This window comes from Vanellus vanellus, assembly GCF_965231255.1.
Source record: "Vanellus vanellus genome assembly, chromosome: 1".
In the NCBI taxonomy this organism is placed as follows: Eukaryota; Metazoa; Chordata; class Aves; order Charadriiformes; family Charadriidae; genus Vanellus; species Vanellus vanellus.
In genome coordinates, this window is record NC_138905.1 from 100,973,253 (window position 1) to 100,999,493 (window position 26,241).

General features: G+C 40.4%; 1 protein-coding gene across 1 annotated transcript in view; it reads left to right on the forward strand.

Annotated features, from left to right (window-relative positions):
* EPHA3 (EPH receptor A3) overlaps nt 1-26,241 on the forward strand; it is a gene marked incomplete at its 3' end in the record, with an annotated part of 231,892 nt that overhangs the window by 128,343 nt on the left and 77,308 nt on the right. The gene's annotated exons all lie outside the window — the stretch shown is intronic.

Here is a 26,241-nt window from a genome sequence, read left to right on the forward strand (position 1 = left end):
AATGTCTTCTCCCAAAGGTCAGCTTGCGGCCACATGAGGTTTGTAATGCTTTTGCTTTTTAAGAATATAATGAGAGATAGAATGTATTCTACCAAGACAAGTTTTTGCTTTGGAAGCTAAATTTTTGGAAGCCTGGCTGATTTTCTGTGACTCAGGATGCTACATAAGTCTGTAGCTTTGCAAAACGATAAAAAGCAAAAGGAAGATATCCTTTGCGCATCATCCATTAAAATATCCAATTTGCCGCATTTGGCCATGTAAGTGAATGAAGTTCAGTGTATAAAGGTTAGTAGAGTTAAAATAAATCAAACTATTTCTTGTAAAAGTTAATAGCTTAACAAGCACCTTATGCAGAAGAAGAGATTTTCACAGATAAACTCTTTCAGTATTAGGAAATAGTAAAGCCTTCTGTTAACACAGCACAACATCTCAGAGGCATCTGAAGGCCTTATTTCAAATCTGGGAAAATGGGTGAAACCAGGTGACGTGCTCAGAGACTCAGACTTGAGTCAGTGACAATGATGGACTCATTTTTGTTGTTGCCGTCTTTGCAGCTGTTTATTTGGGAGGCAAAATCTTTGGTCCAGGGAGCAAATCAAAACCCCGGCTCCCATGGTGTGAGTAGATACCTTTAGCGGTTTCTCTCTAATGTTCAACTATTAGCACTTCTCACCAGGCACATAGTTCTGAGAAGACTAATCCTCACCTTTCCCGAAGGAGAGGGCATTTACAAACATCGGAGTTACACAAGAAGCTGCTTTCTTTAGTATTCCCGAGGCACGCGAGGCTTGCCTGGCTTGGAGAAGAATCGTGATGTTCTAAACCCGCAGAACCTAATTATGTAGAACAGCTTGATGTATATGCAAAGATGCTAAAGGAAAATAAAAAGTGCACTTTTAGTCCTGAACAAAAGCCCAAGCCTGCAAGAAAGGAGAGGAAACAAGATTTTTTTTTTTTATATAGAATATTTGAATAATGAGATCAGAACAAGATTGCACATTGAAGATACCTTTTAGGCAATTTAGGTACTTAGGCTGAAGAGTTATTATTAAACCGCTAACTGAGGACCTTGAAGTGCAATGTTGCATGAGATTATGTGCAAGGATCATTTCCTGCACTTTATAACTCTGTCGCTTACTGACAGCAAAAAGAAAGAAACTTTGTCTTGCATGGCGAAAAGTTTGGGCTGATTTATGTGACATGGGTGCCCGACTGGCATGATATATGAAAACATCTCTTCTCCTGATGAACTTCTTGTTGTTTCGCAAGAGGTTTGATGTATTTTTGAGCGGGTTTACAATCTGCCCTATGACAGCTTCAGTGCCCAGTCAGTGGAGATAAATTGGAGATGGCTGGCAGTGAATTCTTAACAAATGTGCTGACATCCCAGCTGAACCACAGGCATATGATTTGATTGAATTTTTTTTTTCCCCCCACCCTGGGCTTGGGTGGATGCAGAGACTTGCTGTCACTTGAGGTCCCTCTCCTCCGTGAGCCTCAGGAGAGGAGCACTTTTAATTAATAAACGCCAGAATACATCAGAGAGTACTCTTCTCAGTCAGCGCTAATGCTTCTGTTACAGACTTTGCTAGTTTTCTGTCACTATTGTGCACACCAGGCTGGGCAGCTTTTTGATGTAGTGTGATCTCAGATGTTGTAATGTGTAGTCAGCACTTTCTCATCTGTTTCCCTCTAGTGTAATTACAGAGCCTTTGCAGCCTCCACCATGCTTCTTTTCAACTTTGTTTAGTCAGGCTTATTTCTGAAACTAAATAAAGGAGAGGGAACTGAAGAAATAATAGTGGCACCTGCCAGTGCTCGAGTTAACGGGCTATATGAAGGAAAGCCTTGTGAAATTTCCAGTTGGGTTTTTTTTTTCCTGTTTTAATTACTCTGGTTATCCTATAGCACCAGTCAGCACTCAAAGTAGTGTTAATTTATTTGCCACAAGAAAACCCATAAAAAGAGCTACTTCCATGTCTAGTTTCAACCCTTACATTTTTCCTAACATCTGATAGGATTAATGAGAAAGCCTAAGCCTGGCATTTCTGTCTCTTACAAAAGCAAAGCTTCGGCGCGAGACATTTCTCCCCTGTACGCTGAGCTGGGAACTGTGAGGGCAGTAACTGACCCTTCAGTTTTTAACTGACCCTCTTCATTGCAGCTCTCTGACCCCGCTCATACGTATCTCTGACCATCTGAGTACAACACTTTATTTGTGCTCAGTGCTGCTTTTGGCTGTTGCGTAGAAAGGGATATTTGAACCCCAAATCCTACACGGGATCCAGCTAAGCCGCTCTGAAAGGGACAAGTCCTGCAGCACTCCTGCGCTGAGTATTCAGCAGCAACTTTGCGAGCTGCAGAGTTTTTCTTTCGTTGGTTTTATTTTTTTTTTTTTCATATGACTGATACTTGAAATAAAATGAAGGTTAAATGACACACGGTGAGGTGAACTGTATTTCTGTCTTGCTGATCACTGTGTTTTTGTGTAGACCGGACAGCGATAGGCAGCAACTCGTTACCGTCTCATGCAAGTTAGCGACTCCCATCAGAATGCCTCTTGCCTGTCACGTTTAAGCATTCAGTTACCGCAGCTTTTTGAAAGTCAAAGCAGCAGCACCATGTCTGTGAAGACTTTGATCTTAGATTAAAATAACGCTCAGCATGTGAGGGTGAAACTCGGAATGGTGTGCTGAGTTTTGGAAAGGTGACACGGGAAACAAGAAATACCTAAAGAGTATTTACGTCCAGATATTCATCAAATAGTGGCTTCATCAATCCAAAGGCTACGCAGGCAGTGAAACAGCAGTCTCAAGGGGATGCTACTTACTAGCAGGAGAAAACCACCCAATTAAAGGAAGGTATCAGTACAGTATGTTAAAGTCTCAAAATGACTGTTTATCTGAATTGCCAGCAGGTCCCTACTAACTCTTCATAAATATAAAAAAAAAATCTTCCCATGGTAGTGTTTGCCCAACTTTCTCTTTATAGAGACAGAAAATAACTTCCAGATCCTGTGTTTCTAAACCTTTAGTATGAGGTGTGAGTACAATAAGAAGTTCCTTTTTCCATGTCTGAAAGTTAAGATGTCTCAATTTTTTTTTTAATTTGTTCATTTTTTAGTACCCAAAAAAGACACTATATAATTTCTTAGAAAACAAGCTGTATACTTCTCACAGGGCAGTGACTAATGGCTTTATTTAACGCTTCATTATAAAAATGGGAATTGCATCTTCAGCTTTCTAATAGCATTTCTTTTTTGCTGGATTGCTATTCTCTCCTTTTTTGAGTTTTTATCTTAATTTTTTGCTTTTTTGAGTTTTTATCTTAATTTTTTGCTTTCTGCCACTCTTTTTCTTCTCCTCTTTGTGCAAATTACATCCCACCTGCTTATACATTGCTGGTTCAAAAGTAGTCCTATTTAAGTAGTTGCAACGTAGCAGCGTCTTCCTGAAACACAATAGAAATGTAATAAGGAATTACTACATCAAAAAGGAAATTCGTTTTCTCTGTCCTTACTGAGAATGGTGGCTTAAAATGGAGGAATTGGATTTGAAAAGATTGGATTATTTGTGATACAGCGCTAAATAAAGGATTTGGGGTTGCTTGTGCAGCTACCTTGATACCTTTCTTTAGGATTATCAAACATGCAATAAGTAAATAATCAGAGAAAGAGAGATAATTTCTCCAAACTTTCCACAGCCAGATGAACAAAATATTTCTGGTGTAATTCACATGGCTCTATCACAGTATTTATTTGTTTTGTTCTTGTAAAGTTTTTTTTTTCCTCTTGCTTTTGTCTAATTTAATATTGGTAGTTCAGACTTTGAAGGATCTCACTGTCCTCTCTGAAAATATGAATAGTGGACTGTAGATAATGCTTTGCTCAGTCTGAAATCTACCTTTAAAATCTTTCTCTTTTTTTTCCTATGCATTTAATTTTTTTTTTTTTGCGAGAGTCCAAAATATCTTATTTATGAGAATATTAGGATTAAAGGGCATTATTGAGGGATATTAACTTTCAGTGCAGTTGCATCACTTGGGCAGAAAGAGAGCCCCTCAATCTCTCTGTGCATGCACGAATAGCACCAGTTCAACATCTGCCATGACTATTTAAAATAATAATGAATTTAGTTCTTAGGAAAGCAAAGGATTAACAACAGTAGCTCCTGCCAGGATTAGAGTAGGGAAGTGCTGCAACAACGTTTCTCAACCCCTCTGCCAAGACACTTGAGTTTTAGCTGGTAAGAACAAAGCCGTTCAAGTCATTTAAATTATACTTTGCGAGAGGAGACTTCAAGGTCCCAGAACACGTGTTCTCAAGATGTGGGTCGTAACCACGTTTCAGTGTTCGGTGCTCGCACTTGCTTGTCTAATGGCTGACAGGGAGCAAGGTCATTATCCTTCTTTGTTTATAACAAAATCATGTCGTGGCAAAGGTTGAAAGTGAAAGGCAGAGAGATATTAGGGCTGAAAAAGAGCTTCTGGAGTCATTTTGTCCTTAGCTTTGGGTTATTACATGATAGCACTGCTAGTTTCCTACAGTAGTTCTTTGTCACATCCAACCTTGAAACCTGTGTTTGAAATGGTGATCTCAGAATCTCCTTTGCCAAATCATTACACTGTTTGTTTTTAGTAGTTTCCTTTTCATCTTTTAAGATGTTAGCTTTAGTTTCTTGACTACAGGCATTTTTCTCTTGCACTTGCCTCACTTTTTATGAATACCTCCTAGGCTTTTATGGAGAATGTTAAATTTTAGCAGTTTTTTCTTTTCCTCTGGTTAGCTGCTGAAAACACTTTTTAAAAAACTGGATTTTCTAGGCAAATACGGTGTTTTGTTTCCTGACATTTTCTGGGTGCTTTTCTGGACAGAGTTGGTGGGCATTTCTAGTGTAAACACTGTATATACGGACTTCACCACAAGGTGACAGGTAGATGGACCAAATTCTCCCAGCGTACTGGGTGAAAGGTTGGACATGCCTGAGAGCAGTACTCTTTTTTTCAACTCCAAAACAATTCAACTCCAAAAATTTCACTTTCCTTTCCCTAATAGAATAGTATTTTTAAAAATTTTGTTAAGAATGCAAGATGCTCTGATTGTAGCTTCACTCTTGCTATTGCATGAAGTTCAAAAGTATGATCTTGAAGCAACACATCATTCTACATGCCAACCCTGTATTGGCTTTTTTCTGCAAAGTATCCCATTGCACAGCTATTTATGGCCTTAGTTTAGTACTGTCTGCTTTTGGTTAGCTTGTCTTCTCCGTGCAGCCTTGATTTCTCTGAAATGCCCCATATGGACTGACTGAAGCCTTAAATCCATTTATCTAGTCTTGTCAACTGCATTTGCCACATCTGCAATAGCATTAGCCTAGGACATTTAATGGGGATGGGTAATATGCTTGGAGTTGCCTAGTGGTCCTTGGAGAATTCAGATACTGCCTTGATGACGTTCCGTATGTCTCTGAATGTGGTAGTATTTATTTTCACATTAGTCAATGCATGTGCTTGCTCTGCCAGCTCACCCCTTTATCGCCGGAAATATTTTCCGTGCGGGTTCTTACACTGTATTTTGGCAGTGCTGTTCCAAAGACTATTTTGTTTTTTATTCGATGGCTCACATCCTTTCTATTCGAATAAAATTTCACCAGCTTATTATAACTGATCATCTTGCTCTTTCTTGCTCTTTTTTTTTCTTCTCTTGTTCGTTATGAATACCAAGGTTCACCAGTAAAATAAACCAGAGAATGTTATTAGCTTTCTTCTGTGCTAGGTCTTAATCTTGGTGGCAGAAAATTAGTGGGTGGGATAGCAAAGGGACTTTGCATTGCTACAGTCACGCGTAGCAGCAACCTGCAGCCTCAGGGACTGTAGAAGGAGGAGTTGTAGGTCTTGGAGTTGGACAACGAATGAATATTTCTGAAGAGATGGAAGAGGCTGCAACTCAGTAGGCCGTTTTTCTGAGCGTAGGACAACAGAAATCTTGAACTCCAACAAAGGATTATTCTGAAATAGGAGTATGATTGGTAGTCTGCTGCTTGAATCTGATTTATGTGGAAGAAAGAGACCTTGAATTTCTGCACAGTACCACAGGTTGTTCTTAGTAATGTCTAGCAACTCCGTATCTCAGGTATTCAAACAACTATGTTTAGCTTAATTAAACAGCAGATAGTTAAAAGGAAATCAACATATTTACACTGAAATGATGGTGTTAAGTTTCTAAATATTTTATGTTTAGGAATATAAAACAGTAAATAATGGAATGTATGCATTGTTCTTCCTAAAAAGAAATTCCCACAACTAATGTTACTGTATCTATTTATTAGCGCTTATACATTTTTCCTTATCTATATAAAAAACGTATTTATACATATAAATAAATATATGTATTCATAATTGTCTGGGCAAATATCAGTTAACAAGAACCATTTGGATCATCATAGGTCAAGCTAACAGAAATCAATCGTTGTCCAAATTGGAATTTGTCCAAGAAACAGCTGCATTCACCAAACTTCATGGTAAAGGAAATAAAGCACTAAGTACAACAGCTGTAAAATAAGAATGCTGGATAGGTGACTTGCACTTTAGTGGCAGCTGTGAAGACAAAAGTCTCATTTGTAGGGCACCTGGGAAGTCCTTCCTGGCCACCACCTCTAAGGAAAATTAAAAATTGTTCTTTGGAAAATTAGGGAAAGAGTCTGCTGTATCTATGTGATATAAGCCTTTAGGAAATCACAGAAAATGGTTCTTGTAATAGAATTGCTCAGGTGAAAGGGAAAGGAGAACATAATGAGAACACAACTGTGATAGTTTTTGGGGGTTTATTGTGGACACTAGGGTGACCAGCTAGGACAGACCAAATATGAGAGAGCTGTCACAGGAGCTATAACAGTGGTGTGGCTCTGAGCTGAGGAAGACGAATCAAGAAATGCTGAACTATGTAAAGAAAGCAAAGTGAAAAAATAAAGAAGTCCTGGGATACTATTGTGGAAAGACAATGAGAATGGAAAAATCAGACAAGATGGGACTCAGCAGTCCTATCCTAAAATTCGGGAATTAAATAATTAAACTACTACTGCTGAATTTGTATGGTTTTGGCCTCCTTCCAGTGTGTGTTGGGATTTTCCCACAGAAATTTTAGAAATGCCAGAATCAGTCGTTCTGTATTTTAGCATAGATTTTTGATCTACGTTTATCAGGAAATCCTGTTGGCTCACATACAGATTTCCCATTGGATATGCTGATGTCCTGATTAGTGGGAACAGCTTAATTAGATAATTGCAAACACATATGTGGACTTTATTCTGATTTAAGAAACTCTTACTTGGATTCAGTGCTTATATTCTTGTTTCACGCGTCAGCAAGCTGTGGAGCTTTAAGTGAGGTTGCTGTTTGAAATTGATTTATTTAAGCTAGTGCTACTCTTGTATAGATCCTGGCTTAATTTCAGGCTAATTTTGTTTTAACTGGAATTGATTAAGAAGCTGTTTAAGATAAGCTGATATAAACTACCGTTAAGCAAAAGATGTGCAGAGAGATTTACAGTCATGGAACTAAAAGAGGTTAATACACACATTAGGTGGTCCATCTTTCTCTAGTTGTTACCTGAAATGTGATTAGCATCGGCAAACCAAAATAGAGTTGTATTAGATGTGTCTACGCAGAGCACAGATGCATAGTTAAATTACTTTGGATCTTCTGAAACCTCTTGCCATAGTTTAATACAGGTTGCAGTTGTTCTCTTAAAGCTTAGCTGTGCACGGGAGTTACTGCAGCTGAGCAAGTCATGGTGTGGAGGAAGAGGGAGGATCTGCCATGCCTGTGGCCCATGGTAAACAATGAAAGAAGCTTACACAACTGCTTTTTCAGTCTCATATTTACACGAGGTGAAGAACATACACAAATGTAGTTACTATTGCTCATGATAACCTCATACAATGTGGCTAGTCAGTCATGTTTGAAGTCTGTTGTCTGCTTCTAAACATAGCCCAAGCCAAAATAAATAAATAAATAAATAATAATAATAAAAAAAAAAGTTAAGATTTTGAGATCAGTTTTTGAAAGATTTTTTTTTTTTACAAGTATTTATTATGTATTCATTAGGAATATGTTTCAGCTGCTGCAAAGGAAGATAGGTCTTATTTTATTGCTGGCTATAAAAATGCAAAGCTTTAGTTTGAAATTTGAAGATATAGCTAAGAAAAATATTGATACATAGAAGTTCCTGTAGCAATTGCTGAAAGAGAAAAGCATACCTTAACCAGTTATACCAGTGTAATTCTATGAAATCTAGGGACTACCATGTAGGATGGATGGGGACGAGTAGTTTTCTAGTCTGGTGTCCTCTTTCTGGCAGGAATCAGTCCCGGGTGCGAGTTGTTTGTGGTCTGTCTTTCTGCTTGTGAATACGCGATGGTGCAAAAGTATTTCTTTCTCTTGGGTTTTAAAGCCCTATCCAAGAAGTTCCTGGCCCTGTCTTGAGGAGGGAGAAAGGTATGGAAGGACCCTACCAGAGGGCCATCGAAGTGGGGAGGCAGGGATATTGAGAGGACTTTCAGTCTCTCCCCAGAGGCAAGATCAACCCTACCTACTTTTCCCACGCTGACTGGTTATTTCTCATTTACAGTCTGATCATGTTCCCTTTCACTGGGGTCACCCCTGGAAACAACCTTTCAATTTTCCAGGGAAGAGGCTTCCCCCCTCTCCCGCCTTCTTCTTTTTATGTTTGCCGTTCTCTTTATCTACCCCTGAACTAAGTCACTGCTTCAGAAGCTGATCAGTCATTTGGGGTCTCTTGGACTCAGAGTTGGACCCTGTTTTCCATTATGTAGGTAAAAGACTGGTCCGTATAATAACTTTTTAGTAACTTTTCTGTTATTTCGTATGCTCATTTTCCCAGTCTCGAGTATATAATTAGAGAGATAAAGTCTATAGATAAAGCCAAGCCCCTACTAATCTGTTCTCACCACTCAACATTCCTGCAGTCAAAATCAGGCTAGGTAGAAGCAAGTGCAATAGCGCAATTCCAATTTATTTTAATGGGAATTCAGGATTTTCAGATTGTGGCTGATTAAAAGTGCTGTGGATACCAATTTGTTGTAAATTATTCTTGTTTTGCATAACCCCCGAATATATTAATTTGCTACTTAAAACCGCTGCTGCCTGCTGCTAACAATTAGATAAGCAGGTTGGCTCTCCCACGTTTTTCACCGCTGAACTTTGGCAGAGTCTAACTGGCCTTCTTCTGTCTCATCTCTGGGAGTCCTTCCTCAAAGAGCCAATGTTAAGTTTTGTGAACATGCAGACTGAATAATCACGTGGGCTCCAGGCCAACCAGGCTCATCCAGGCCAACTCTCCTCTGGCTTAATAAACTGAGTTATTTTAGTAATCTGGAATTCACAGGATATTTGGCTGTGAAAATACCATAGTAACTTTTTCCTGTATATTAGGAAGGATGCTATTTAGATATTGCACACGGCTTTTACTTTTTACTTGGACTGTGGTATCTTAGTGCAAATGAGTGTTGAGGTAGTAGGCTTATTTGAAAATGATAGAAATTAGATGGGTAAAATGCTAATAAATAATATTTAGTCTGTCCTGTTGTTGCTTTATGATTATTTCCTGCTGGTTTCTTTCTGTTCTTATATATTTCCGTCCCTCTGTCTATGGTCCAGTAGAAAATTCAACTTGACACTTGCTTACAGGCTTCATTTTGAAATTGTTTTGGCTGTACAACGCCTTTCTGGGACGGAAATTACCTAATCAAAAGCTGCCCCAGAAAGGGCCACAGGTTTCTTTTTTCAAACCTTTTCTCAGAGAAAGTTCTTTTTGTAAGAAAACCTGAAGTAGACAAAAGGGTAGAGAAAAATGGAGAGGGAGCTCCGCTCCTTTCCCACATGTTTCAGATGCAAGGGGAAAATGGGTTGGTTTTCCTTGGTGATAGCTGCTGTTGCAGCTTTCTTAAAATAGTTGAACATTAGCCATACGTACACAATGAAACCACCATGAATAAGCATTCCTAATGTCCGAGAGTTTTATTTTCCTTCCCCCACCACTTTGGAAGTCTTGTTTTGCTGTTGCAGGGGCCGGAGTTGTGTTGCCTTAACCTTGTGAGGTGAGCACGTTGTAACCCAGGAGTTTTAGAAGAAAGATGCTTTTTATTGAACATTTTACTGCTGGTTGAGCCCTTACTCCTGTTCCGACTTTGATGTGCCACAGTTGTAAAAGATGGAGAAAAGGCTCTGTAAGAAGAATGAGATAAAGTCCAAACCTTATTGGAGACTTTGGAGAGTGAATGAAGAGGGAGGCGGGGGGTATTTTCAGTATTAAAAGCAAATCTAGAATTTGGTAATGTGATATTAACAACTGATGTTTTCAAGGGGATAGAAAGAATTGGTAACAGCAGTTTCAATTCTCTAAGCAGTCACGTGAATGTGAAACTAACTTTCATTTCACAGCTGTCAGTAGTGCAGATACACAAAGACTGATAGGTACAAATCGTCCTACAAGCCAGATGTCTAGGATTTCTGTCCTGGCCACTAGGTAGCTGAACGTTTCTTCTGGTGAATTTTAGATAATTATTTTCCCCCCTGCAGATTCAGAGTGAAAGAATTGTGCAGAAAGTGATCCCCGTGTCCCTCTGTTCAGTGGAAAAGCCAGCTCTGGGAAGTGCTGTACCTTCTTCCCCACGATGATGCATTGAGTTTAATCTTTGCTTCTGAACTTTGGGAGTGGCCACCTGTTAAATTGGGTGAGAGTCTTGTACTGAATTAACCATGGTGGTATCAGTCTCTGAGTAACTTCTGAAAAGTTGAGGATAGGAGTCGGAGAACCTGTGCTACCAATAAAACAAAGCAAAAGGAGGGTGCCGCTGAGCAAGCAGGGCAGTAACGTTTCCAACTGCTTGCAGGGTAGCAGGGGGGATTAATATGATTCAAGACAAATTTACAAGCATTGCATCACTCTTTTCTAAACTGGGACTGTTGGCAGCTATTAAATCAGTTGTAAGTATTACAGCTCTTAAGTTACATTATTCATCAAGAATAACAAGGCTAGTTGCTGCTAGCCTATTTCAAGTGTGTGCTGTAGACGCATTTAACCCAGTGTTCGCTGTAACCAAGAGAAGAAGTGGGAAAAGAGCAAATCGTTCCTTAACAGTGAGGCCTAACACAGAAGCGGTTTTCCTTGTTAGGGGAGATTTAGAAAGTGAACTGTAGTTGTGTCTGAAAGTGAATGGCTTCCCAGTCACTGCAAATCAGTGTCCCTGTTCATAGCTGGACCATGTGTCCCTGAACGCAGCAGCTTGTAATCCCTGTCCCAAATGGCACAGAGCAGTGGAGAAACTTGTGATGGTACTGGGGTAAGCTACCTGCCCTTATGTTGCTGGCCATCCATTGTTCAGATAAGGGCATTTTGTCAGAATTGAAGGCAGTCCAAAGGAGGTTCACTGCACAGTTAATTTGTAAGATGAGGACAAGCCAAAATGAAGGGTTGTGTGTGCTGTTTTCTTGGCACCAGGTGGGGAAGTGAGTGCTTCCTCAGCTGCTACGGCGTGATGTTGGATCTGCGGTGCCAGGTTTATAACTGTGGAAAGCTGTCTTAGTCTTACTTCATGATGTCAGTACAGCAGATCGCAGTATTAGTGACATTCATGTTAGTTGAAGATCATTTCAAATTAGTTAAGCTCTAATATGGCATTTCACTAATGCACTTTGACAGTACCTTCAAAATACAGTTACACTTGCCCATCGTCATTGCTTGTTCAATACTTCTAATCTGACATACAACGCAGGTGGCAAGGAGAAGAGCAAGAAAAACAATATATAAAAGCTTTACTGGCTTACATGGGCACCAAAGCTTATACTGGCCACAGAGCATGTTTATGAATGCTTTTGCATTTATTGTTGTCTCTATTATACCTCAACTAATTGGATTCAGAGCCACCTGTATAGGAGAAAACCTGCATATGGGATGCTTATAACTGACATACGCATTTATTCTGTGTATTTGGTGGTGAAATGAGAGTTCGTGATCCGCTGGATCATGGCTTTACAGAAACGCACAGTTTAAGTAGCCTCTTCTAGTAGTCCAGTGCTGTCCTAAGTTGAATCCTTGAGCAGGATCTGGATGAGCTACACCAGAGCGGCAGGTTGCCTCAGAAGGCGGCTCCTGCCTCCGTTGCAGAAAGCATCCCAGCATGGGGCTGGGAGGTCCAGCTGTGGCCAGGAAGCTTATAGATGATCTCACCAACCTACAAAGCCTTTACCTCAGGTGTAGATTTCGATCTCTCGGTCCTGGGTCCTCAGAAATGCACATGGTTAGTAATGGGTGTGGGATGTGTGACCACTTACTGAGACAGGGATGAAACTTTTTCCTATTCTCCTCTCTGTGTCAGCCTGGGAGGACAGCCGGGATTCTTAGGATTTCATTTTGTCTCTGGATTTTATGTCTTGTTTGTTGGAAAAAAAAAATCTTTTTAATTGTGTTGTGTACCTTCAGATCTTTTCTGCAAAACAAGGTAATGGTATTACCTTCATTTTATCTATTTCAGTGTGGTTCTGATTTAAGAGTCAGGGTGTGGAAGAGAGGGTTCTTGTGCGATGCCCAGTGTTGTCTCCTTCTGGATATTCAATTGGCAATTTTTTCAGAGGTGGCATTGCTATGGTTTGAGGAACCCACAACAATTTATTGTCATTTAGACAATTTTTCTCTCACCCAATGAGCACTACTCACCTGGGAAGGGGAATTGGGAAAAAACAAGGAAACCCGAGGGCTGAAATATAAATAAATTTAATAGAATAAGACTAGATAATTAACATTAGTAACACTAAAGAATGAATATTGATACCAATACCAATATAAAATATACAAGGATTATACTCAGCCAGTTCTATCAGTAGGAAGCTGTGCACTCTCAGCAGTGGACACCAAATGTCGGACGTTGCAAGCGCGACAGATTTGGGAGGAAGGGAAGGCCTCAGGGGTCTGGCACTGGGGCAAGAAGTTGTCAGGATTGCAGCCATCTTAGGAAGAGAGAGAACTCCTCAGCAAACTTTCTAATTTGTATTGAATGTGACATTCATGGCATGAAATAATCCTGTTGGCCAGCTTGGGTCAAGTGCCCGGGTCTCGCTCCACCTCCTCCCTGCACCTGGTGAGCTCGAAAACACAGAGACCTTGAAACCCGTATACCGTAGCTGGCTATAAAGTAAATATTTTCACAAATTCAGACACTAGAGTCTTCTAAAAGTACAGTTTTCCCAAGCATTAGAAGACACTTTACTGAAAAGTAGAATTACTGAAAGAGAAATTAGTCCTCTGTAGCTCAAACAAGGGCAAGTATTTAGTGACAAAAAGCTCACAGTGTTGTGTATGCTGGGAACCGGTTGTCCCAATCGAAATCATATTAATAATCAGAAAAATACTTCTGTTATAACTTTATTTTTCAAGAACAGACTTTTTTTTACGGGATTGTTTTCACTGGAGAAATTTGCTACTGTTTATGTCCAGCAGCATAATCCTTGGTGGTGTTAGAAATATGCTATATACCCCATGTTAAATAACGTCGGGGTCACCCATTACTATGGGTAGGACTGCTGAGAGTACGTTCAGAAATGTGCTCAGCAGTGGGGGATGCTGTGCTCAGTGAGGCTCTGTGCTTTCGCAGCTTCCACTTGCTTTGTCTTGAACCTCTGGATGCCCCAGGCTTTCTATGAGAATTAGGGGAGGGAGAGAGTTTCTTGCTGTTCAGCATACAGGGTGGAGGAAGAAAAAAAGAATAGAGGACTTAGGTGTACTTTTCTTATAGCTTTGCCAAAAGCAATGCGAGAAGAATATTTTAGAGTTATCTGAACTGATTTGTCTAACTTGATTTGTTTTAGTTAGCAATTAAACAAATATTTTGTGTCCAGTCTCTTGGACACGACAAACATGATATTGTTTGGTTTTATGTGCTATTTAGTACTATTTGGCTGTAAGTTTAGACAGTGCAGAGTGCTTCCTTCTAGATCTTTTTTTATTCTTTAAAATAATATAAATAAATAGAAATACTGAATATATGACTTAGCCAAGAAAGAAAACCTTTTTCATTGTCTTGAGATTTGCTCTACTCTCCATGGCTGTAACTTGGTTTAAATTTTGCACACAATAGAAGATTTAAAAGGCTTTATTAAATGATAAAGTATAGGCTTTTCACTACAGTTACAACCAGATCAAAATATGTCTGTGCTTGAATATATTGGGTATTCTTCAGAGGGCTGATTAAACTACTATTCTATTAATATGCAACAATTTCCTGTGTTTTATATACATCACCGTGATGGTATATCACTTATAATCTAGACAGCAGTGGACTGCCCTGATTCAGTAAGATTCAATTTTGGTTTAATATCCTTCCATATAATTTACTCCATTATCAAATGTGCTATCAGGTTTTATGACCTGATCTGGTAAGAAAAAGTAAAATAGGTCTTTTAGAAACAGAACACTGTTCAGAGTTTTGCTAAGCAAAGTAACCAGTCGTGACTTGACTTCCCTGTTTCCAAGCCAAAGCAGACAAATTATTTCAGCTCAACTGCAGAGCGTGTGGCTCAAAACTCTTCGTCAACACCAAAGGATTCTAGTGGGAGTACGTGGGAATATTCCTAGTAGGAGATAAAATCCACCACAACCCTTCTTCTCCATCAATTGGTACTGATAGATGCAGAATTTCTTATCTCGTGGTGGATTTGCCTAAATGCTTTTGACTTTTGAGGGGTCTGTATGTCCTTTCAGCATTCTTGGTTTCTGCTTTTGAATTGTTAAGGCAGGAAGTGGAAAAATGAAATTAAAAACAATGGTGTAGCTAAATCCTTTGTGTTTCCAATATTCTTCCTTCAGTCAGAAAATGGTATGGTGTCTCTACAGCAAAAGCTTTTGTATAAAAGAATGTGGAGCCGTTAAATATATTTTAATGCCATTCTTCAGTTCTTTTCCCCATAAAATGCAGTGATGTTAACTTGCTGCTAGTATTGACCTGCAGTAGAATTGAAAACTTAGTTGAACTAGCACACAGTACCATTTGTTAGAGAAAATATATACAGAATGCAATACCGCAAACTTAGTTTCCTCTCCCTTCCCATGAATTTTCTGCATTGCAAAGTGAATGATTTTGGAGAATATTGAGTTCTTGTTGCTGTTACTGTTTGTAAAGCTTCCCCACTACAAGGAGAGATTCAATTCTGTAGCAAACACCCTATAAAACGCAATACATCAGCTTCTTTGTTTTCTAAACAGCTGAGATTCTACCCCCCTAGAATTCACTCAGGTGTCAGGCTAGTGAATAAAAATGCTGAACTGTGGGGTTTTTTTTCAGTTTACCTTTAACTGAGTTTTTGTTAAGCCGGTAATTGCTTACCCTGCAAAGCTACACATTTCTAATAAATGCATAGAAAATGCATGTTAACTAATTAAGACCTCTCTTTAAAAAAGGCAAAATACCAAGGAATTCCGGAGAAAAGCTAAAGCATGCAATGTATAAATACTGCACTTGAGTGGTTAGATAGTTTTGCAAAAGCTTTGAGCTTTTCCTTTCAGCTGTGAGAAGATTGTCAGCGCACAGATGTCCCCAGAGGCTGTAGCTGTTTAATTTTCAGGCTTTCCACTGGAAGGATGAAAATACAGTCAGTGAAAAAGGCACGTGAAGAAGAGAGGCTGTTAGGACAATGATGAAGCCATAATGTTTCAGTCCTCAGTTAAAGCCTTTTTTTAGTAATCACTGAAACCTCTCTTTGTGCCTATTCCACGTCCTATTAAACACAGTAAAACACAGACCATAATGTCTGTTTATTTGCGCTTATATGTTTAATGGCTTTCCAATAATAAAATCATCCTTTTTTTTTTTTTTTTTTCCATTACCAAGATTTTTTGAATCTTTGTTTTTATGGAAATATCTAACAAGTTTAGCAATGCTGACTGAGATATTTGAAGGCTGGTAATCATGAGTTAAGTCTACATTAGCAAGTAGTAGGAGCAGATCAGTAGTGTTTAGCAGTTGATATTAAGGACCCCGTGCCAATACCGTAACCGTTTCAGCGTGTTTTATTCCAGAATATCTCTAGTTAGGTCTGGTAGACTCCCTGTAGCAGGGAGTGCATCATCCAGTGTACCTATTTGTGTGCTCTGGAGACACTTTACATTGCGAACCAGATCATGGCAAGAGAGGAGAACTGGGATTTTGCTTTAAAAGTGCTCTCCAGATCTGAACTTAAACACTTATGTTGGATGGACCCATTAAGAGACATGAAGAGCATCACTAGCAAAGCAACAGCTGTTTCTTGTACGCTGTTACAAATTACAACTGCGTTCTGATGCACTAAATTACATCCCAGACTTACGTCAACAAGTAATGACAGCAGCTTAAACCATAGGACTTTTTTCATACAGGTTTAAGCACCGGACATTGCAGCACCATTTCTTTTCTTAAGAGCTTCTCTTTCCCGGCACCAGCTCTCAGTGACTTCAAGCAGCAACATGTCAATGGTTGGCAGTGAAGCCAACAGTAAGGGATTCAGTAGCCCCCATCGAAGGAGGCATAGCCGCATGATTTTAGCTTTTCTTCTCTTTTAATCTGAGTGCCTAAAAATGCCAACTTGTTTGTTTGTTTGTTTGTTTTGGTAAGGGAGGACAATATAGTGTCTCCACTGCTTGCTTCCTAAACTTTAAGACTTATATGTGTCTAGCCATGTCCTGCTTCCAGAGGTTGAATTCAGAAATGTCTTAAAACTGGGGAAACAGCGCATTAGCTTTTGGATACCTCCGCAAATTAGAGATAAACTAAAAGAACTAACTTTGAGGTATGAGAAAGTGAGAGTTCATGAAAAATGAATGTATAGATACTCTAGTCACTAGCCATTAATTGAGCCTTTTTATTTATTTTTTTTTTTTTTACCAGCAGCTGGAATATTTCGGTATTATAAAATTGATTGTCTTTTTTACGTCAATGGGCTGCTTTTGACAGGCACTGGATTAACAGCTCTAGAAACCAAAGTTCTCTCTTTTTATCAACAAAACAGGTTCAGCGAGGGCGTAAGGAACATAAGCTTTCCCTAACACTGCTCAATCAATATGCCTCAACCCTGACCCGAAAGAATATCTCTAAGGGAAAAGGCATTTGTTGAATTTCTTTTCCAATTAATTTGACAGCTCTGCTGAGACTACTAACAAAAGTACTAATTCATGCTAATTGCAGTAGAAGACCTATGTCATTGGGGAGCCGGGCTGCGCTCTTCGTAACATCACGCAACCCACCAGGCAGCATTTTGATTAGGACGTGTCACTGGAAGAGAGAACATTGGGTTTGGAGCCTCTTCTGTATGACTTTTTTCACCTGCAAAATGGGGACAGCAACACTCTCCCGTATGCGTTAATAAGGGTGGAAAGTTGCAAAAGAACATTCAGCCTCAGTAAATGTAAAATCATCTTCCCTCCTTCCCAGAGAGAAAATGTAGAATTTTTGTACATCTGAATTAACTGGTTTGGCTTGGGATACGTGCATTGACACAGATAACTGGGAGAGGTAAGCCTGGTCAATGGATTGCTGGAAATAAAGAACAAAGCAAAGCCCCAAATGTATTAGAAACAGAGGGTAAGAGACAAAATGTAGTCCAATATATAAATCAATTGGTTTCATCAGAAGCGTTACGAAAAGAGCAAGAGCATTTTCCACCTGATAAATGACACTGCAGAACTAGAGATGAGTATAATCAAAGACATGGAAGATATTCCTATAAAAGCTGATTGAAAAGTTTGTGATTGTTCAAGGTAAGCTCATGATAGATCTTTGTAAGGTAAGGAATGGCTTAGAGAGGATACATCAGGAGCAGCTGTTCTCCCTGTCTCATAGTAAAAACCAAGGATTTGCCTAAAACCCTACCAAATCTGAAGGTAAAATGAAGGAAGGATGTATTTTTTCGCTTTACATTGACTACCTAGACTGGAGAGGTATGTCGTAGAAATTAATGAGACCAGTAATTAGCAAAAAACCATTGGATATTCTACATGAAGGACAGTACAATGGAGGATTGTAGTAATTTATCTTTGTTAAAAAAGAAATTAGCAGATATATCAAGCCTTGGGTTACCAGGTCTTTGAAATAATATCTAGGTAGTAGGGATGAGGGTGAAATAATGAGGGATGGCAAATGATCATCCCCTATTGCCCTTTTTCTTGCACCTTCGTATGTATGGTGCTACCATTAGATGCAAGATAGGCACCAAGCTAAGTGCTAGGGCTAGATGTAATCTGTATGACAATTCATTTGGGTTTTTTTATTCATATTACCTTTCATATTGTTAGCCTGTTAATCTGGCCTAGTTCAGGCACAGGGAAATTGTATAAACACCCCCAAGTTATGAAAGTTGGTTTTCACTTATTAGCTAAATTTAGCCTGGGAGGATTACCAACACTACCTTGGTTTTTCCACTGAGCTGGAAAGGAGACGTCTTCCCAAGAGCTCGTGTTCTGCGGGACAGGGGCTGCCACATCTACCAGGTCTGTTTGGTTTGCTTTGGGGGACGGGGTGGATTGGTTTGTTTTTCCTGTTTGTGGTTTTGGTTTTTAAAAGTTCTGACATAGAGAGGGGAGCTTGAGGAAAGACTAAACCAGAGTGGTACTGTGGTTATCCCTTTGTAGCACTCTCGGCCTGATGCTAGAAAACATTTACTGTTTGAAGCTGTTGGGATCCTATGCCTAGTTTGCCTTTGAGGAGTCCATAGTATAATTTTAGTTCAAGGAAAAGGTATCTCTTTACTTTTTATCCTTGCCAAATGGTCATTTAAAGCTTCCAGATTCCTTCTGTGTGTGTTCGTACAACTTTTTTTTTTTTTCCTGTTCAAGTTGATGCTGGTGGATTTTTTTTTTTGGTATTTCTTCAATGTAAACTTTTTATTTTTTTTACAATGCTTCTTGAATTAGGAAGTTATTTTTTGTCTCTCTGTGGATTAAATTAAGTTTTAAAAAACCAGAATGTGGCATTTCTTCGTTTGACAAAATGATAGGTTAATAGATCTCTGCATGTCCAGCCTCTGCTCAGGCTCTTGTTTAGGTAAAGTGAAAGACAGTGCTTATAAACATGGGTTTATTAAATGCCCTGTTTAAATACTTGCTTAAATAATTCACTAAGTATGGGTAGAATTAAGGTAGAACTTTGTTTATTTTAATTTTGAATCAAGGCTGTGCTTCTCAGTGTTTTCCTATTAATGAAAGATTTCTTTTCCCCAAAACTGCCTGCAAAGAAGCTGAAATGCATTATGCGTTTTTAAACAAGGTACTTGTGTACCCACAAGCGACAGCATCTTTGCTGTAACGCTGTGGTTTAGACCTATTGTCTTTGACATTGCACTTTCAACAATATTGCTGGTAGCAATCGTGTCTGTAATGCACTCCATGAAAAGAGATCCAGAAGCCTGCAAGGCATAACGTGGAGCTATTGCAGACTGCAGTTGAAAGGTGCAGTGTTATTCCCTCCGGATAAAGCTATCTCTCATGTACATATAATTAATATGTCTGCCAGTAACAGTTATTAAAGAAAGAACAGGAATTGTTTCTGCTGAATGACTTGACCTAGGAGTAAAGCCAATTTAAAAAGCATCTGATTAAAGTACGTTAAGGTCACAGATCACCATAAAATATGAAGTGGGGAGGAAAAAGCAGAAATTTACTCACGAGTAAGATTAAATACCACTAAATATGTTTTCTTTTTGTGTGCTAGCAGCAGTTTCAGGTGTAAAAAATGAGAAGTGCTCATTCGGAAGAGTATTTTTCTAGAGGCATTTCAGTGTCACATTGCCCTGAATCCCTGCCCCATGCACACCGCACAGCCTGTCCTGCTGGCACAAAGGCTGGAGGGGCGGGAAACTGTGGAGAGAAGAGGGATCGTTTCCTGAGCCCTCAGATTATTGGCCTCTTACTGTTGGAGGAGGCCTAGCGACAGGAAAGAAATTGCACCGGTTTTCTTAATTGTTGATTTCTTCTAGCAGTGGACAGCTGCAGTAGTTCTCCAAATCTGTCAGTGGCTTTGGCTGTGATTACTGTATTTTCAATCTAAAGGTGCAAAAGTACACGTGATGCATGTTTCCATCTGCAGTAGTTAACCCCCCAAATATTAGTTATATTAATAAACAGTTTGCATTTTTTCCAGAGGTATTGAACAGCTAATAATGAAAGGCACGGTGGGAATTCCCTTTAGTATTTAAAAAGCAACTTTTAATTTTATGCCTGCATTTTCCATGTAAAAAGTATATCTTATGCACAGAAAATACAACCTGTGATTTTATTGATTTGTTTATAACGCTTGGCAAAAATGACTGGGTTGCTTGTGCTCCTGGTTCCAGCGCTGTTTTGTAACTACTTTGGGTATTATGTATAGTGTGCTAAAGACTACAGGGACGACAATGGAAGAATACAAAGAATGCTGAGAATAACTGTAAGTTTTTATTTCCCCAACAAAGAGAACAGACTCTGATGGGCAATGAGACGAAGCCGATGCCCTTAGCTCTTCCTGGGGATATTCTTACCTTGGCGGTAACGGGGTCCTTCCCCACCAGAGCTTTTAGCCCTCCCTAAAGTCTTTCTCCATCCTTATTTCCCTCCTCTCCTGAGCACAGGCAGTACACGTGCAAGCGCCGCAGCCCAGCAAAGAGAAAGTGTGCTCTGCCCCTGCCACTTCCTCCTCTTCCTCCTCCTCATCAGGTACAGGGAGTTGTCAAAGTGTAACAGTGGCATTCAGCCCTCTACCTCTGTTTCTACTGTAAGGAGCAGTAGTTGGCTTTGAGACCCTTTCCCTTAAGTGGTGCCTTACTGTTTATTCCGATCTGTTAACGAAAAGCATGCCTTCAGTTCCATGGAAGTAAGAATGGAAAATGCACGGTCATTTTTAGAAGCCTGTTTGGGCTAGGTGGGTGTGCAAGAAGGTACCTAGAAGCCCAGGAGAGAGAGAGGATGCCCACGTATGTAATGACACAGATTATGTGGCTTTTTATATACTAATGGGCAATGAGAGCTGCTGAAGACGGTTTCTCTGCTCTGAGGGATTTTGCGGGAAACCTACATTATAAAGCATCGTTTCCTGCTGAGTGGGGTGGCATAGTGAAGAAGGGAGGAAAAAATGAGACATTTTAAGTTTTGTGAGTGGCATGTGATACAAACTGAGGGCGAGATGACTCAGGGCAGAATTCTACCTTCATTTCCTACGCTTGATGTATGTGAGCCAGAACTATACTGTATCTATATAGTGTTATTTTTAATATAGCAAGAATAACACATATGGCTGGATATAATTTGTGACAGAAGTATGAACTGAACAGTTTTGAAATCTTCATTTAAAGTTAATCATGGTTTTCACCTTCTTGTTTCTCTGAGATATAAACAAGCACAAGAAGGGAAATGACTCGCCCAAGGAAAACAAAATGGTTCTGAGTTTTATGAAGTTAATCTATGCTTCTTGTTATGCCATGCATTTTCATAAGCTGACAGCTGTGTTAGATCTCATTTTGCATGTGCGCGTGTATGTATGGGTGGGTGAACGTGCAATTCTGTTACTGGTGATAAACATAGTGCTGTTGGCATCTCCAGAACATGACCATGATATGCGTAGCGAGAAAAAAGAGCCATGTAAATGCTTTGAAAAGGGACTTGAGAACATTGCGAAGATGCAAGGCTCTACGTGGGCATCAAGGTGAGCCAGTCAGTAGCATTGACTTCCAAGCACTCCTGCACAGCCCAAGGTCATCCTGTGATTCAGGTCCAGCGCAAGGACCTCTGCTGCTGCTCACTGGCATGCCATTTCCACACGTGACAGTGGCAGTGGTTTGCAAAGCCCCTCTGACACGGGCCGCGTGCATGGGGGATGCGTCCCTGTCCTCTCTGCAGGGGACAGGGGCAGGAGGCTTGTCCCAGGGTTGCTGTCATCCATCTTGCTAACGCACGTGATGGGGAAATGTTAAGGTATCCGTGAGCCGCATGGGTTTGTGATTGAATTCCCTTCTTTTCTCGATGCTGTTTTTTAATGCCACAGAGGCATTTTGCCCCTGGGCTGTTTTATTGAAGAGCAGAGGAACAACAGAAGGAAACACTCGATCGCATGGTGGACGCTGCCCGTTGTGCGCGCGGTTTCGTGGCTGTGTGTACCCGCTTCCAGCGCGCCATGATGCGTAAGCCTTGCCTCAAAGCTTCCGCACCTCTATTCAGCGCACAAAAAGTAGAGTTGCCGGGGAGTGCGGCTTGTTTTGCAAATAAAGAGTTGCTTTGACCTTGCGCAGGCAAACGGGCCCTGTCAGGCCCGGGGTGCTGGGGCTGGGATGTCACCTCCTCAGGCAGCGCAGGCGCAGGTCGTTAGTTGGTGTTTACAGATGGGAATTGGTGATACTGCTCAGTGTACAGGGGGCTGCAGGGGCTGAATACTAAATTGGTCCAATTTGCTAACAGCTTTATTTTTTAATTTAAAATTAATTCAAACTGAAATTAATCATTTAACCCTTAATTAGGACCGTGTTTTCATCTCAAACAGGTTAGTCAAACAGAGGCAAAATTAACTTTGCTGTTGAAAAGACAGTCACATTTCTTTTACCAGCAACTACCACAGATTGCTACATGCATTTGTTTTTCTTTCACTGAAATAACTTTCCCTTCTCTCTGTCTCTGAGACAGACTCATCGGTTATAGCTTAAGGAAATTAATTTTCATACAGTAATGAGGACAACTGCAGTCCTGAAACTCTCACTGGTAGGTGACTTCAATAAAGTCAGTCTGGCTTGCACTCAAATAAAAGAGATTGAAATCAGGCTGCGTAGAGTTTTAAAATAATATTTCAGGTTGGAGTTATCACAGGAGTTACCAGGATTGACAGACATTGCACATCTGACTTGAGGAGACCTTCTTAAAAAGCAAATCCAGACAGCCTTGCTGTACGGTTTATATTGTGAATGTAGAAACTCTCAAAGTTTGCCTTACTTTTAGTGTGCTGAGAGGTTTTTCTTCTCGGCCCATTGCATCTACTTCCTCTCACATTGTTCCCCCTTGTGAGGGAAAGGAGAATTCCTTAGCTTCTAGAAGAAAATGTTGAGAAAAAGCAAGTACTGCTCACAGCTGGTTCCCATGCTGAAATTACACATTCTGAGAAAGGTTTGTGTGTGCTAGTGCTTTCATTTTCAACCTGACTGAAACCAAAGCCATGGTATTCACCTCAAAAAGCCAAACCTTCTTCCATCAGTTCATGTCATCCGGTTTTTCTGACATGAAAAAAAATAATGCCTTTTGAAGTAAAGACTTCATTTTTTTCTCTTATATATCAGAATTAAAAAAAGACTAAGGAAAGGATAATAATAGTAAGTACATTGACAAGATCCTCTATTGGCACCCCCGTTTCCAAGCTTCAATTTCAAGTACAATTGTGGGGTTTTTTTCTCCTTTGGGCTGCAGTTGTGAGTAATCTTAAATTGGTCTTTCGGACAAAGACAGAGAGCATGAGATAGCCCGAAGGGAAGACATATGATTGGGATGCCCCCACTAGGGCATACCAGGGCAGCAGGGGTCTGACCAGCTCATCCCCCCGCCCCAGCTGATCACTCTGTACCGTGGTAGCAGAAGCACGAAACGATGAAATCCCTGCTGCTCTGGAAAAGAAAAAGCTGGATCTCCTGACCCCAGGGTGCTTCCTGCATGTTTCTCTTTCTCCTTCCTTCTTTCTCTGGCCCCACACCTCACCACTTTTTATTAAATGAGGTCTACGGGTTTCCACCTGAGGAATGAAAGAGATATTTATTAGTGGAGCAGTCTGATTCCTTCCTTTCTCTTCCTCACCCCACCAAATCTGTCCACTTCTCACACAAGCTTGTTTACTTATGTTAAATGCATTGCCATATTTGAATGTTTGTGGTAACTGCTTTGAAAGTGTCCCAAATAATCAGTCTTACTGTAGTTCTGTCCTGTAACTGAATGCTCATGTGTTATGATGCTATGAATAAACTATGCTTAATAAGCAGTGGAAATTGTGTTGTAGGAAGACCAGCCACATGACAGTTTTAGGTTATTAGTCTTTTTCCAATCTTTACACTAAACTAGTACATAAAATTATTAAAAAATCAAAAACAAGATACTGTATATATCTATAAATTCATCTTCGTCTTCTGTATGCCTGCCCATAAATATAAAAACGTCCCTTCAAGCTGAGTAGATGCATTTCAGCAAAACCATTTGAGATTAATACCTGGCTGTAAGTTTCCATGAGAAGTTTTGGGGAAAGTGCTGTGTAATTAGCTGGACAGGTGCAGTGCAATGTTTATTCCTTGGTGTGTTTGTTTAGTTAGAGTGGAATTGGCAACTGTTCTTTTCTGCCAGGCTCGTTGTCTTAAGGCCAGGGATGGCTGTGCTGTGCCCAGAGACAGTAAAATCATTTGAGGCTCCTCTGTGAGCCAGACGGAGAGCGAAGAGGCTCGCTTTGGGTACGGCACGTGTATCATGGGGCAGTATTTGGGAGGGAATGAGATTTGAGTCTTAAAAGGCTGCAACAATAACAACAAAACCAAAATAGCCAACTCCGTTTCCTGCTGCGTGTTCTTCTAGTGGAGGTCTTTAAGATGGGCTGAGGTTTCCTTTATTTCCTGAAGTTAAACAGCATTCCCCAAACAGCCTTGCAGCCTCCGCGGAGGTGGAAACATGAGCAAGGCTGGCTGGAGGCAGCCAAGCTGTGCCAGACCAGCCAGGTCAGCCTTAGGCTTCCTGAACTTGACCACAAGGTCATTTTTAGCAGTTTGGTGCTCACAGATTGCCTGGTGGGCCCACACCTCCGAGGATCTAACTCAGGATTGTTCCCTCAGGGCTTGCAGGAGAGGACTTGGAGAAGGAGGTATTGTTCCCAGCTGCTTTGCTGGCCTGGGAGCAGGAGGCAGCAGCGGCAGCCGGGCATCTTGGCAAATTTGCAAGGGCTGTGAAGTGCCGTTGTGGAACGTCTCGTGCTTCCCACGCTGTGTTCGATGTGGTGTGAAGAGGGTTTCCTTTATTAAGGTGTTTCGGAGTAGGACCTATGACTGCACAGGGCTTTATTTTCTCCCTACTTGCCAACACGTTTCACTCCAGTGTTTGGCGCCAGGAACTAATCGATAAAATTGCCTAACCCAGATATTCAGTTAGGTTTTGGTTATGGACAGTAACATGAAAGCTGAGCATCTGGTGTAATGCTGCAGCTTCCCTCTCTCACCTACAAAGACGCTGGGATTTTTGTTCTGAATTTTTCTTCCACCTCAGGCTGCCCATCCAAATGCTCTTCTGTTTGAGCAGTGCATGAATGAACACAAAAGACCACGTAGTCTTATATCTTGGATTTTATACTGTGTTTATGAGTCAGTTCACCTCCATAAACAAAGCAAAAAGTGAGTCCCTGTTTAGGCTTACGCTAAAACTGGTGAACCCATTCTTTTGGCTTCAAATTAGCATTTAATTCATAGAATAGAATCATAGAATTGTCTAGGTTGGAAAAGACCCTTGGGATCATCGAGTCCAACCATCTACCCTACTCTACAAAGTTCTCCCCTACACCATATCCCCCAACACCTGGGCAATTTTATCTAAGCTTAACTGCCTGGGCTCCGGACACAAAAGAAAGTCATGGTTTTCTTTGTATTACTCTTTTCTTTTTTACATTATATTTGTAATGAGAATGTGTTAGGGTTTTCCTGGTGTGCTTGTGTGTCAGGCAGTGTCTGCTGTGGAACCAAAGCATAGCAAAAGGTGAACGCATTTTAGGATGTGCTCCCTTTTGTTACGTTGTCTGTGTATGGATGTTGTAGGCCTGAGTACAGACCTGCGGGTGACCAGTGTCAGCCATAATGTTTCTACTTGGTAAATTCCTTTTGGAGAAGGATGTGTGTCTTGGGGGAAAGCAGCAGCTGAACAATAGACTGCTGATTCTTACCTGCTTTTGGTTTCTTTCTCTCTAGACCAGCAACCTGGTCTAGTGGGAGGTGCCCCTGCCCATGGCAGGGGGGTTGGAACTCGATGCTCTTTAAGGTCCCTTCCAACTCTTAACTATTCTATGATTCTTTTCCTTTTTTTTTTTTTTTTTTTAATTTTCAGATGGTGATATCTTGGTGGAAAGAAGTCAGCAGTGTTATTTCACTGCATGGGTTTTTCATAAAAATTTATTTGCTAAATTGTTCATTTCTTCAACTTCAAAGGCAGTTTTCTTCTGATTGCAAGCATGGCCCTGA